The sequence below is a fragment of the Hyla sarda genome, chromosome 6, assembly GCF_029499605.1.
Source record: "Hyla sarda isolate aHylSar1 chromosome 6, aHylSar1.hap1, whole genome shotgun sequence".
NCBI lineage: Eukaryota > Metazoa > Chordata > Amphibia > Anura > Hylidae > Hyla > Hyla sarda.
Window position 1 is genome coordinate 102,020,459 of NC_079194.1, and position 15,633 is coordinate 102,036,091.

Below are 15,633 nucleotides of genomic sequence, written 5' to 3' on the forward strand. Positions count from 1 at the left end.
TTGAAAAATTAAATAAGCACTCTCATTGGTTGCTATGGGCAACTGCACCACCCTTTCTCTACACAAGTTTTGATAGATCTCCCCCTATGTGTCTAAGAACAGCATGCAAAACATAGATAACCCAGTATTTGTAGATTGTCTAAGTTTACAATACCTAAGAATTACAAAGCTTTTACAGAAATTTAGAAAACCTGGGCCATTATTTATTTATTTATTTATTTTCCCTACTTCTATTCCTGAGATACATCAATTTTTCCTTTTGGATGCAAATATGGAAACCTAGTCCCAAATAGCCAACTGGGTGGGTACTATCATAGATTTACAAGGAGATGTGAATCTGAGGCTCTTTAACACTATTCAATGAGCATAAGCATTCTTTACAGTGGCCATTTGGGCATTATCTCCTAAGACTTATGTCATCTCATGGGATCACGCTCTGATAATAACAGACTTATTCTAGAAGCAGAGGAAGCACAAATATGTTCGTAGAGAAAGGAAGAAGCACCCACTGGTTTCCAGAAGAGAAGAAAGTCACAGATAGGGGAGGAGAGGAAAAGGATCCACTGTCAATACTCTCAGTCATACTGGTAATCTTGGGATTGGGTGTGTGCATAGGGGCAGCTTCTCTCTTTCTGCCTCTATTCTCAAAGCATCATCTCATGAGATCACACTAGAAGAGCCCACTTTGACCCAATCACTGGACAGTGTCATAGAGCCTTACATTCACATTCCCAGTAAGTTGAGGATACTTACTGCCCAATTGCATATTTGGGGCCAAAAGGTAAAATGGCTATATCTGAACCAGGGCCTGTTCAGTTTACTCAACAGGCCACAGGTCCTTTCTATGCTGGATTCTATAGTTATACCCATGGTTTTAAAGGTAATCATGGCAGTAAACCATGATTTGACTGCTACATCTGATAATGCCTCAACAGCTACAATATGTCCGCTTTAATATGAATTAAATGTAGAGCAGCACTGCATGATAATATTTCTAGCAAAGTGTTTCATTATACTCACAATGTTTAAAATCAGTACTGGCACATCAGAACCATATTGTCTGCAGCAAATCAAGTGTCTTGGCGAATGTTTCATCGTTCTGGCTTCTTCTACAGTAGGAATTCATTTTAAACATTGTGAGTGTAATAAAACACTTTTGCCGGAAATGTTATCCCACAGTGATGCTCTCTAGTTTATTTATCTTGAAGGTGGACATAGTCAGGCTGTTATTGTAAACTCATGGATGGATTTGTTGCATTCACATACTGCAAAAGTTTAAATGGGCACTGTCAAAGAATCAAAAACATTTGTTGTAAAATTTGTCAAAACATTAAAGGAGTGCTCCAGGATATGAAAACGTATAAGTTTCAGATCGCAGGGGGTCCAACCGACCCCCCCCCCCTGCAATCTCTATTACGGGGCCCTTGGCTCCTTGCCATAATAGCGCATTTTGACTACTGCATGATGCGGCGGCCGACACACCCCCTCAAAACATTTTTACGGCAGAGGCGGAGACTGCCAAAAGCAGAGCTCCAGCTCTCCCATAGAGATGTACTGAGAGGGCGTGTCGGCTACCGCGTCATGGGGTGGTAGGACACGCCCCCTTGCCGCTGACCGCCAGGGCCGTGTACGGGAAATCGCGGGGGCCCCAGCAGTCGGACCTCAGGATAGGGGATAAGTTTTCTTATCCTGGAGTACTCCTTTAAAGGGGTACTCCGCTGGAAAACATTTTCTTTTAAATCAACTGGTGCCAGAAAGTTAAACAGATTTATAAGTTTCTTCTATTAAAAAATCTTAATCCTTCCATTACTTATCAGCTGCTGTATACTACAGAGGAAGTTCTTTTCTTTTTGAACTTCCTTTCTGCCTGACCACAGTGCTCTCTGCTGACACCCCTGTCCATTTTAGGAACTGTCCAGAGCAAGAGAGGTTTGCTATGGGGGATTTGCTCCTACTCTGGACAGTTCCTAAAATGGACAGAGGTGTCAGCAGAGACCACAGGGTCAGGCAGAAAGGAAGTTCAAAGAGAAAAGAACTTCCTCTGTAGTATACAGCAGCTGATTAATACTGGAAGGATAAAGATTTTTTCAATAGAAGTAATTTACAAATCTGTTTAACTTTCTGGCACCACTTGATTAGAAAAAAAAAATGTTTTCCAGCGGAGTACCCCTTTAATCTTTCTAATATACTTAATTTAAAAAAAAGTTAGCTCCTTTTTATAGAACTTATTGCTTATAAAAAAACAAAAACAAAGTAAGTGAGGGTAGGACTAGCACTCCTCGCTGCTCACTCCTGACCTATCAGACCTATCTATCTGTGTGAAAACAGAGAGAAGGGGTTACAGAGCAGCCATCAGTGATTGGATCAAGAGACCCAACACAGCACAGCAAACTCTGGGAGGAAGTGAATGCATGGTGAGTGAGGGTGGGCTCAGTGCTTGCCTCGATCGCTAGGCGATCACTAAAACCCTATATTTATCATCCAATGTTAAAACACAACTTTTCTTGAGCCACGGTATTAAAACTTAAGTTAGTGAGTATAGATTATAATCAATAACACATCCCCCGCCTGATGTTTCGCCACAAGCTGTGGCTTTCTCAAGGGCTACGAGGAAAATGTCCATTTGCCTCGTAGCCCTTGAGAAAGCCAGAGTTTGTGACAAAATGTTGGGCGGGCAATGTGTTATTGATTATAATCTATACTCACTAACTGAGTGTTGTGGACTGCAGCCACAACATCTTGACAATAGGAATCGCACTAGCATGCAGTAGCATGCAATTAGACATATAGGACCAATCATAACAGTGAGTTAAGTTTTAATACCGTGGCTCAATATAAGTTATGTTTTAACATTGGATGGGAAATATAGGGTTCTAGTGATTGCCTAGAGATCAGTATTAAATAGTATTGATTACAATACTCCATCCATAGGTCCCCATTTTTCTCTTTTGGTCAGTGCTTACCTCGGACACAACCCTTCCTGAGCAGTGGATGTCAGAATGACTGAGCAGCAGAACGGAGGGATTTGTGAGCCAAATATAGAAGCTAGATCCATTAAAAAGACACACAGGCCCAGATTTATCAAAGAATGTCTACAGTAGAGCTATTTTCCCACATTTATTTGGGTGGTGGGTTTGACTAGCGGGCTTCTTATCAAGAAGCTGCAGCAGGATGATGAATTTTGCGCAGCTCTGCTGTGGTGGGAAAAGCTCTACCACATACACTTTTTCTAGACGCTTGTGAGGGAGGAAAGTAGATACTTTCCCGGGTCCTGAATTTGGCAGCTTAGATGTTGTTATTTGCTTTCACAGAGCTGCCGGGACATTTTTACTTGCATTTTAGACGCTACAATCAAATATGATTGTGGTGTCTAAGGGGTTAAAGCCAGGCATCACCGTGATCGGTGATGTCTGGCATTGAAGATGGATCCTGGTGGCAGATAGCCGCCAGGACCACCCAGATATGACCCGCGCTCAGCTCCTGAGCACATATCATAGAAGGGGAGTGAGACGCTGTCACCCACAAGAGGTTAAAGGTTGAATTGTGGAAGGTAGATGTGATTCTCATGCCTACTGGTAGGTGGTGTAGCTTTGCGCCTAAAAAAGTAGCTTTGATCACAAAATAGCGACTTTTGACAAAAGTCGCAAATGATAAATACGTGACCACTGCATGGTCAAAAATAAAAAAGTTCTACAGGTAGGCAAAAAGAGTGAAACTGTCTATATCAAAAGGCGCATAAAAGTATCAAAATATGCTGCTTGCACCTGAACTGCGCCAAAACATAGACAAAAAAATGCTCTAAAAGCAATGATAAATCTCCCCCATAAAGAGTTTACTTGAGCTTGTGAGTAACATATATAAGCATAATTTTTTTCTGTGATATGACCGGTAGGCTTTAAGTGTGGAAACAGGCCACAGTATGCACATTTGCCCTGTTGAGTTTAACGAGAAAGTAAAAATGTGGAACAAATGTATGGATGCAGATTTTGATGCAGATTACTTAAATATCCACAGCAAAATAAACAGGTTAAAAAAAATCATGGAAAAACTAAACAAAAACAGCATACCAACCTTACAAATCCATTGCTGAACCCATGATGATGCTTCACCAGTCCTCACTGGTCTCCGATTTTGTTATCAATGGACCCGGGTGAACAGACAGCAGGGTAGAATCCAGGAACACATCGTAAATGGAGCGTCAGACTATTAGTAGGGTGGGTATGCTGCTTTTTTATTTTACACAATTGGCAATCTTCAACAAAATTCACACATTTTGGTGTGGATATATTTTGCAGATTTCCAACACATGTGGGAATTTGCCACAAATTCAACCTGTGTGAACTTCCCCTAGAGTAAGGGTCTTAAATGGATTAAGTATTGGCCATACAGGTGACTATCACCCTGTATAATGGGAGCAAGGGATCAGCTGATAAAAGGGCAAACATTAGTTTGCTTAGTTTTAACCTCTGTATGTCAGTGTTTTCCAACCAATGTGCCTCCAGCAGTTGCAAAACTGCAACTCCCAGCATGCTGGGAGTTGTAGTTTTGCAACAGCTGAAGGCACACTGGTTGGGAAACACTGCACCATGCAATGTGCAGCCAACAAACGATGGAAGCAGAGGTAGGTCCGCACATGTGGTAAAATTTTTTAATAGGTTCTTTAAACACTGACAATCTATGAGATCAGTTCTCGTTTACACCAGGTGCCTGACTATGTAAAAAGGCCCTAACTTTGTGAAAACCCGAATAGGTAGGGGATAAGGGGATAAGATGTCTGACCGCAGGGGTCCCGCTGCTGGGGACCCCCGCAATGTTGCATGCGGCACCTACCTGTTTCTTGTCCGGAAGCGCTGGAGGGTCTCGGACGCGACCACGGGAACGGAAGTCCGTGACGTCACAACTCCGCCCCGTGTGATGTCACGGCCCGTCCCCTCAATGCAAGTCTATGGGAGGGGGCGTCACGCCCCCTCCCATAGACTTGCATTGAGGGAACGGGGCGTGACGTCACACGGGGCGGAGTCCTGATGTCACAGACAGGTGGGTGCCGCATGCAACATTGTGGGGGTCCCCAGCGGCGGGACCCCGTGGTCAGACATCTTATCCCCTATCCTTTGGATAGGGGATACGATGTCTAGGGTGGGAGTACCCCTTTAAGAAGTAGATGCCAATTTTTAGCATTAAAATATTCACCAAGCTACATATTGCCTTGGCTTAAAGGGGTACTCTGCCCCTAGACATCTTATCCCCTATCATTTGGTAGCTTTTCTTAGCATTGTGTGTTTTTATAACATGTCTTCTAAGGTATTTTTAAAGTTGTTTGCTTTCTTGAGAAAAATAGTATTGTCAGTGATCAGCCTTTGTTTGTCTATATTTAAAGGGCAAAGCACCATTGAAACATGAAAAAATCCAGTCAAACAACTGCCCCCCCCCCCCTTCTGGAATGCATGCAGTCCTTCTCTGTACACTGCTCCGTCCTGGACGTTGGAGGGGGGAGGGGCTGTAAACACTGCAGACTCATGTGAAGAGAAGGGGAGGGGGAGGGGCAGGAAGACTGCTGCCGGGCTCTCACTGATGTCTGCTGTGTGAGAGAGGCAGAAACACATTGCATTGCAGATGAGAAAGTAAGTGTCCCTGCATGTATGTGTGTGTGTGGATATATGTGTATGTGTGTATATCAGTGTATCTATCTAATGTGTATGCGTAAGAATATATGAAGCCAGTGTGTGTGTGCGTGTGTACAATAAAGCAGCCGGACCCCACGCAATCAGACATCTTATCCCCTATCCTTTGGATGGGAGATAAGATGTTTCGACTTAGGCAGAATACCCTTTATACTAGGGCACATGGTAGGACCCAGCCTCAACAAGTGACCATGATGGATCTTAATGTTCTTCTGGTTATCGGCATAACCCCCTCCAATACTAAAGAAGATCTAGAGGTGCACAATACTGATCCACCACTTGTGTTTCTACAGCCTGAATTGTTAGGGACCGATATCAGTTTTGTATAAAAATTTGTGGTTGCCAATTCCCAACGTTTTGCTTGACTATTTTCCTTTGACCCAATTAAACTGACCATACACACTTGTCTCTACATATTTGCCAAAAAATATAAACCAAATCATTTTCTGTCCAATCACTTTCTGCAAAATCAAAGCTTAATAATTGGGCTGGTATCAAAAATGAAGTGCCATGGTGCCAATAATCTTAGCTGAACTAATCTCGACAGATCAGTAAAATCTGCAAAAACAATGGACAGGTCTATTCTTTTTGCAGACGCCAGGGATTTCCTCAGCATAAACATCTTCGGCGGAAATTTTACCGTGTAAACCAGGGGCTAAAACTTGCGGCCTGAGGGCCATTTGCAGCCCACTGCACAGAGGTGTAGCAAGGAGGGGGTGCCCATAGCATGGTGGAGTTTGAGACCCCTGGTGTAAACAGTACAGCAGAATCCCATTTAAATCAATGAACTCGGCTGTAGCAGAATGTCTCTGCGGAATATTCCTGTGGAAATCCACACAATTCCACCGTGTGAACATACCCTAAGTCACAGACAAACAAAGTATAGTAATAACACACAAAAAACATACTCATTCGGATATTTAAGGCTAGGGCTACACTGCAATTTTTTGTGGCAGTATTGATTTATAGTAACTATTGAAGTCCAGCTGCAGTCCACAAGATTGTATGCAATTCAATGTAGGCCAGTGCTACACTGCAGCTTTTTGTAGCGCTACAAGATTGATTTTAACCATTGAGTGACAGCTGTAGTCCACAAGATTGCATAAAAAAGAGTGTATCGCTCAACTGTTAAAGGTATTTTCCAGAAAAAAGAAAACTATTAATAGTCTATCCAGAGGGTGGGCTATAGAAAGTTGACCAGTGGGGTGTTGACATCCGACACCCCAGCCAATCATCTGTTTGTTGCCCGCACAGTCAGAGAACTGAGTAGTTGGCTTTATACTTTGTATAGCAGTAGAACTAGGGTACTGCTGCCTCAGCTCCTATTCATCTCAATAGGAGCTGAGGCTGCAGTACCCTGGTGCCACTGCTACGTAGAGTATGGAGCCAACTGCTTCTGGGTGTCAGCAACTATGGATAACCTATCCTGGAAAACCTCTTTCAAATCATTTAAAAGCAAAACAAAAAGTAGTAGTCCTTCCTAAAAAGTGTTGCCCTAGCCTTATTGAGCACATTGTGCAAGCAAACATCCACAGTGCATGGAGAAAAAAGTAAGTAAACCTTTGCCTGAATTACTTCACCACGAGCCAGTTGGAAACGGCAAAAACGCAGAGTGTGAACACAAGCTTAAGGAGAGGAGAGTGCATATGGCAACGGTGTTTTGCACTTTAAATAAAGACACACAAAGGCTGATCACTGACAATACTATTTTTCTCAAGAAAGCAAAGGCACAACACTATGTTAAACGACAAAGAACAGTGGACCATAATCTCATCTCAACTGAGCATCAAAATTTGGGGCTGCTTTGCTGCCTCAGGGCCTGAACAATTAGGGAACAATGAATGCAGAAGGTGTAACAAAACATTTTACAGGAGAATGTAAAAAGCAGAAGTTCATGGCCTCAAGAGATGTTAAATGATGAAACAAGAAAACAACCCAAAGTCCATAAGAAAAGAACTAAAGAATGGTTGAAAAAGAAGTTGTGTTTTACAACTGGAACGTCAACACAAAGACCTAAATCCTTCTAAAATGCTGTGGCTAACCTGAAGACGACTATGCATCCAAGGCACCTCAGTACTAAAAATGGCTTAAAATTCCTCTTCAACATTGTGCAAATCATATTTACAGCTACAAGAAACATTTGGTGGATGTAACTGTTGCTAAAGGGGGGGTCCATAGGTTCTTAAAGGGTTAGTCCAGTGGTGAAAAACTTATCCCCTATCCTAAGGATAGGGGATAAGTTTGAGATCGCGGGGGGTCCGACCGCTGGGGCCCCCTGCGATCTCTCTGTACGGGGCCCCGGCTCTCCGCCGGGATAGTGGGTGTCGACCCCCGCACGAGGCGGCGGCCGACACGCCCCCTCAATACATCTCTATGGCAGAGCCGGAGATTGCCGAAGGCAGCGCTTCGGCTCTGCCATAGAGTTGTATTGAGGGGGCGTGTCGGCCGCCGCCTCGTGCGGAGGTCGACACGCCCCCTTCCCGCGGGCTGTCGGGGCTCCGTACAGGAGATCGCAGGGGGCCCCAGCGGTCGGACCCCCCGCGATCTGCAACTTATCCCCTATCCTTAGGATAGGGGATAAGTTGCTCACCACTGAATCACCACTGGACTACTCCTTTAACTTCATGGGTTCACTTTTACTCAATGCACTATGAATGTACATTTCATGTGCTCAATAAACGACATGAGTAGTACAATTGTTCGTGTGTTATTAGTTTTGATAGTGTTTGTATATGAATATGACTGATATAACAACCAGACCACATTTTATTATTAACGCATAAAGTTAAGGAATTCAAAGGGGTTCACTTACTTTTTCCTGCAACTGTATGTGTTAAGTCATATATCTGTCCTGTACATCAAGGCCATACCAAATACACTAAAAGTGCTGACTAGTTCAGGTACATCTATTTACTTTGAAGATCCCTCTTTCGTAAACTGATCATTGGGGTTTTAATTTTTTTGGGAATTGATCAGCTGTTTGAACAGGCAAATCCTAATATATCATATAGAACCTAAACATGGACCTAATCTATAATTATTACAGACAAAGAAGAAACCCTGTAAAGAGGGAGAGAAAAAATAGTTGTCTATAAGCAGAAAATCCCTTTAAGGCCTTGTCCACACTGTGGACATTCCGCCGGCAGAATTCCGCATGCATTGTTTTCAATGGGATTCTGCTGCTCTCTTTATACTGCAGAATTGCCGCAGTGGAATTTCGGCAGTGGAAAGTACGTCGGCACACAGAATGAATAAGTTCAGTGGAATTCTGCCGGAACTACATTGCCGTCAGCAGCGCCGGCTACATGCTGACATTCAATCAGCGGAATTCAGCTGGATAATTGTACATAGTGTGGAAGGGGCCAGTCACCTGTTTCATGCTGTCCAAACCATGGGCAGCATGAAACAGATATAGGCAGCAGGATGTTGGGGTACTAACATTTACTCTGAAATGTATAGTTTAAAACAGTTGGAGGGACCCAGGTCAGTAGTCATTGGGTAGTTTCCGGTGGCTGTTCTTCACCCCATTGGCTTTGTGTGAGGCATCTCTCCCTATTCACTCCTAGTCAGAAAAATCACTCAATACTAGAGATGAGCGAACTTACAGTAAATTTGATTTGTCACAAACTTCTCGGCTCAGCAGTTGATGACTTTTCCTGCGTAAATTAGTTCAGCCTTCAGGTGCTCCGGTTGGCTGGAAAAGGTGGATAGAGTCCTAGGAAAGAGTCTCCTAGGACTGCATCACCTTTTCCAGCCCACGGGGGCACCTGAAAGCTGAACTAATTTATGCAGGAAAAGTAATCAACTGCCGAGCCAAGAAGTTCGTGACGAATCGAATTTACTGTAAGTTCGTTCATCTCTACTCAATACCTATAGAATGTGAAGCAGCTGTGGGGACCCCTATGACTACTTAACAGGGAAAATCATAGTGCCCCGGAATCCCACTGCCTTTTTGTGCTTCATGCTGCAATGCTTCGTAAAATCCTCAACAGTTAAACCTTCAGCAGAAAACTCATAGAAGATTTCGCTCCTGTAAACGTACCCTAATATGATATAGATTAGGAGTCTGTGTCTTGATGTTGACAATTGTACGTTATTTATGCAATGATTTTTAAGACTTTGGCCCTGATTTACTATTGTATGACAGATTTTGGTGCATTGCGCCAGAAATTCTGTCTGCGACAGAATTTGCGCCAGAATTGAAAACACCCGACAAACTCTCCATTTTACAAAAAATAAAAAATAAATGAAAAAGGGGCGTGGTTGTTGGGGAAAGGGGGTGTGGCCCTGACATTTTCACAAAAACACAACATATTTACTCAGGCTTCCACAGAAAATGTGGTGGATTTGAGCTGAGGAAAACCCTACAGATCAGAGCATGTGTAAAAAAAAAAAGCAAAATGTAGGGAAAGTGCAAAATGTAGGGAAACCTTAGTAAATACCATGGAAAAAAATTGTAGGAAATTAAAACCCATGAAGAAAAGTACACTATGAGGGAGATTTATCAAAACCTGTTCAGAGAAAAAGTTGCCCAGTTGCTCATAGCTCAGATCGCTTCTTTCATTTTTAACAAGGCCTCTGCAAGATGAAAGTAGTAATCTGATTGGTTGCTATGGGCAACTGGGCAACTTTTCCTTTGCACAGGTTTTGATAAATCTCCCCCTATACTCTTAGTAAATCAGGGCCATTGTATTGGTATTTTTCAACACTTTTTTCCACTAATTTACAACAGCATTTTACCCCACAAGTAGTGGGGTAGACTAAACTTTGATCATTATCTCCAAACATAAAAAGACTTAAAGGGATATTCCAGGCCAAAACTTTTTTTTATATATCAACTGGCTCCAGAAAGTTAAACAGATTTGTAAATGACTTCTATTAAAAAAATCTTAATCCTTCCAATAGTTATTAGCTTCTGAAGTTGAGTTGCTGTTTTCTATCTAACTGCTTTCTGATGACTCACGTCCCAGGAGCTGTGCAGCTCCTATGGGGATATTTTCCTATCATACACAGCTCCCGGGACGTGACATCATCATTGAGCAGTTAGACAGAAAACTTCAGAAGCTAATAACTATTGGAAGGACTAAGATTTTTTAGTAGAAGTAATTTACAAATCTGTTTAACTTTCCAGAGCCAGTTGATATATAAAAAAAAGTTTTTGCCTGGAATACCCCTTTAATAAAAAAATAAAAAAAAATTTTTGTTATGAAATTCTATTTTAAAATAGTCTGTGACTCATGGCAACCAATCATAGCACATATTTCACATTCTGCTCTTGAAATAAGTAAATATGGTCAGGAATTGGTTGCTATGAGCAACAAAGTTATATATTTTTAAAAAGGGAACCAGTCATTGCTTTAATGTTGCCTGAACCACAAGTCATCAGGGTGGTCTCTGGGTCTTCTCCCCACACCACCAACCTTAATCGATTGATCTCCCCCTATTCCCAAACAGGGAGAGGCCTATCGATCAAGACGGTGTGGTGGGGAGAAGACCCAGGGATCCACCCAAAATACCTATGGTTTAGGATATATGGAAGTGATGGCAGTATTTTATAAATCTGCCCCAAAGTCAAAAAAACAGGAAGCAACAAGTAGTAGTTTCACACTACACAACTATTACCGGGCTATGATAAATATAATTAAACAGACCAATGACCATTCTCAATAAACTGTTCCAGAAATTACCGCTACCAACTAAACAACAGTATACCCAAGAACTACCATTATACAGTATGGATATTAATATAACATAGGCAATATAGAATCATTCATTGGTCATATATTAGAGTACATTAGAAATTTAGAGTTTGCAGAAATTATAATTCGACAATGAACCGTGTCAATAACATATGTTCTTATGAAGTGAGTGAAGGAAGCCAAATGAGAACATTGCGGCCTACCTACAGCAACACAGCCCTTAATACTGTGTATGTAAAACCCAATAAAATAAGTCTGGAAAATGAATTTCCTCGACTGTCTTCCAGGTTAAGTCTCACTATGAGGATGTGTCAGGCATGTTGCTGTGTGACGGTACACTGCCGCTAGTCTAGAGAGGAACCACCAATTAGATATTGCCGTATTATTAGTCATTGTTTGGACAGGGAGAAGATAATGAACCTTCTGCTACAGAATGTGACTCAGAAATGAACATAAAAATAAACGTCAATATTGAGCCTAGGAGGGTATTTTCTCCATTTGGGCTGGCCCATATTTTTGTGGGAATATTTTTAGCTCACGCTCCAAAATGGCGTAATACAAAACAGCATCATGTGGGGGGAATGTGTTGACAGCTTTAAAATTAAAAAGTAAAAATATAGCACAATTGTTTGAAAAAATAGTCATGAAGCCGAATCAGATGGTTGTGTGGATTGGGTTAAGTTTACTGTCTACTAGGCTGCTTGGCAGAATGTCAACATGTTTCTATAGCAATGCATGTTGGGTAAGTTTCCTCAGCACCTGACATTATACTGCTTCCTTTGGATGAAACCACGTTGAATATTTTTCGCTTTGTTATTTTTAAGATTTCATGTTGGACATAAACCTCTGATAGATAAGAGCTAGCAGCTTACAAGGTCTACAATGCTTTTACCTTACATACATGAAGTGTTCTGGATGTATAGGAATCTATAAGGACCAAATGGATTAAAATGAAACAAAAACAAAACAGATGCCTTTACATTTTTGGAAACATTCTATATAGGGGATCTCAGTCTACCCCAAATTACAACGAGATACTACTACAATAAAACAAATACCTATGAGCAAGATATTCCCATAACCAAGGCAAATTAACCATTTAACTAAAAGTGCATAGGCATAAAGGTTGACTTGTCATCACCATGGAATATGCAAAAAAGCAATAATGAACAAAACAATAAATAGGTCATTTTAAAAATAAATATTTTTGATTTTGTAATACAATAGGGATATTAAGCTAATCAGAGCACAGGGGACACTGATACATTGTACCAGGCCTTTATGTCATGCTAATATTTAGTCTGCACCATCTCGAAGCATTCCTTTCTACATCACATCTTTTCATTTCTAACAATAGAGAAAATTCCAAAGAAATTACGCCATAGAAGGTGCAGAAGGGAAGGGTGAGCTTGCTACAAAGAAGCACAAGGATTTAGCACCACAAAGGCATCGTTTTCAAGGCTTGTGGTGAGTCAGGGGTTAATAGCTTTCCTCTACTCGGTATACTTCCTTACTGAGACCAAGAATCTGTCAAGTGTCTTTATGCATACGGAGACTGTTATAAAGGGTTAACTTTCCTGCAGCTAAAAAATGCACAGACACAAAACAATGGTGCATATAATAATAATAAAAAACCATAAACGCTCTTTATTTCCAGTTGGGGTATTTTGAATCGCTGTAATCCAGGGAAAGCGTTGGGAGACATTATACTACAGTATCCAGTGAACCTGTTTCTGCAGGCGATGGTTTAACTAAAGGCTGCTTGTGTTCTGTTGCGAAGTGGTGGGGGTAAGTCATCACAAAAGAACCCTGCACAAGAGGCCATCCTTTGCATCTCTTTCTATATCTCCATTTTCTCCAGCTGAGCTGCTGCTTCATACAACACAGAATTTACCCCCCACACGTCCTCAAAAATGCATATAAAAAGACAATAAAAAATGACAACTAATTTAATTAAATAAATCAATAAATAAACCCTGTAGGGTCTTAAGCAGAAGGCCGATCTTCAAATCCCCAGATCTCAATGGTCTAGACTACAAGCAAATCTTCCTGAAATTTTTTTCTTTTATTTATTTTTTTGCTGCAAAGGCCCCTGCCAGACAAAAGCTAAGGAGCATCAGAGCATTTCTACATTCAGCTATTACACTGTGTATAATCTATGAAAAACATGGCTGGCTCAACGACAGATGTAGAACTACTAGACTAAGCTGCTCTGTGGTTCAACACAAAATGACTTGTGCTCTTTATTTCCCACCCCCCTACCCCCACCTCCTTCCCCAACAACTTAGCACTGTATAGAAACAGATTAAAATATACATATATATATATATTTATATATATACGGTAGCAATTGTCTTGCAAGGCTGACAAGAATATCCTTGCGTATAGTAGTACAATACGATCATTAAGTCATTCATTCAGTCAGGCGTTCATTCATTGTAAATAGGAGAGACACAAGGAAAGGAGGAATCAGTGTTTACCTTATGCAGCCAAACTTGATGTGTTTCGGAGCCTCCGGTTGTTTAGAAAATATCCAGTGTTTTCAGATAATCCTTCCATAGGCTGTCGAATACTATCTCGAACATGCAACTGAGCAAGCACTTCCCAACAGCTGCCTCTATTATGAAGCCTACAGGCACAGTGAATTAGTCCCCCTGCCCATTTACACAGCTCAGTCAATGTGTGCTATTCACAATGTGGCTTGTTGAGAGAGAAGCTAGCAGCTCCTGTCCTCTGTCCCCTGGTGTGTGTGTGCATCCGCCCACCTCCACATGGTCTTAGGATAAACAAGGAAAAAATCACCCCGGCAAATCACATGATCCTGACACTCAACAACCACCACCCCCCCCCCCCCCCTCTTCTCCATTCACCACCCCTGACCAAAAAAAAAAAAAAAAGGCCTAAGGGCCTTTGCTTAAGACAGACCAGTTTGTTGGAGTAGAAGCAAAAAGAGACACAAAGCAATAATTGTATTTGAAGCTTTTAAGTGGTTGCAAATTTATATGCAATTATATATGGCTGAGGTCATCAAATCTGCAAACCATGATGGGGGAGGTGCAAGAAATGCACATAGAACCTTATACATCCGGATGACAAATGTTAGAGTTAAGTAAATATTAAAGTAAAGTACCTCCTGTCCAGGTTGGTAAATCTGACACTGCAATAAAAAAAGGGTCTTTTATGTGGTACTTGAGAATGAACATCTGTTAGTAAGACCCAACGGGCAGGTGAAGTAGGTTTACAATGAAGGCCTTTCGGTTAACCCTTCCAATAGAAGTAAAGGATGCATGAATGTATAGAATTAAAATAAGAGTTATGGGTAATGTCATACATTTCCACTTGTTTCCATACATGTTTTTAATAAGTCTGGCACATCAGAGAAAGGGTTTGCCGATCTATGTCTCAAGCGAACCACAATCTCTGAAAGAACTTCCCCTAAATATGAAACATAGCCATGGATGGTCAAAAAGTCCAATTGGAACAATAATCATTTTTCACGTGATGAATGGAGGTGCCCAGAGACAAGGCTGAATTATTTCAAATAATTGTGCCCAATTTTATTCAACCACAAGGAGCACCTGCAAATTTTCATAGATACAGATACAATTGGGGGTTCCAGGGTTACTTGTCCTTTATGTCACTCTCGGTGCAAGTATTATGAGAAGCCAATACCATGATATTTCCATTCTTACAAGACTACACTTCCATTGCAGTTTTTAAACCAAATCCAGAAATGGATCCAGCAGGAAGAAGTATAAGTCCTTCCTTTATATTTCCCTTTTTTTTTTTTTGATCCAATTCTGGATTTGGCTCAAAAACTTCATTGGCAGTTTTCCCAAAAATAAACAGTAAAAACAGTGGAATCACAGCCTAATACTTATGTTCTTGATATCAGGATACTCTGTCTAACGTCAAGTACCAGGCCTAGGGTGTGACTGCAAACTCTGTACCACCTTTATCTACCACTGACCTCCTTCTGGTCATAGACATAAGATTTTATTTTTGTAGATGCTGTTGATTTTGACATCTTAAGAGTAGGGTCATACGTAACGTATTTTGCTTCTGTGTATTTCCCTACTCATTGAAGTTAATTGGTAGCAAAATACAGAGCTGATTTTCCTACCCATTGACTTTAATGGGTAGTAAAATATGAAGCTGCAAATATGCAGCAAAATACGTTATGTGTGACCCTATTTATTTATTTATATATTTTTTATGTCCTTGTAGACCCTACCCTAGGTCTACAAGGACAC

General features: G+C 41.3%; 1 protein-coding gene across 7 annotated transcripts in view; it reads right to left on the reverse strand.

Moving 5' to 3' along the window:
• MAGI1 (membrane associated guanylate kinase, WW and PDZ domain containing 1) overlaps positions 1-15,633 on the reverse strand; it is a 550,433-nt gene that overhangs the window by 204,934 nt on the left and 329,866 nt on the right. The window lies entirely within an intron of this gene.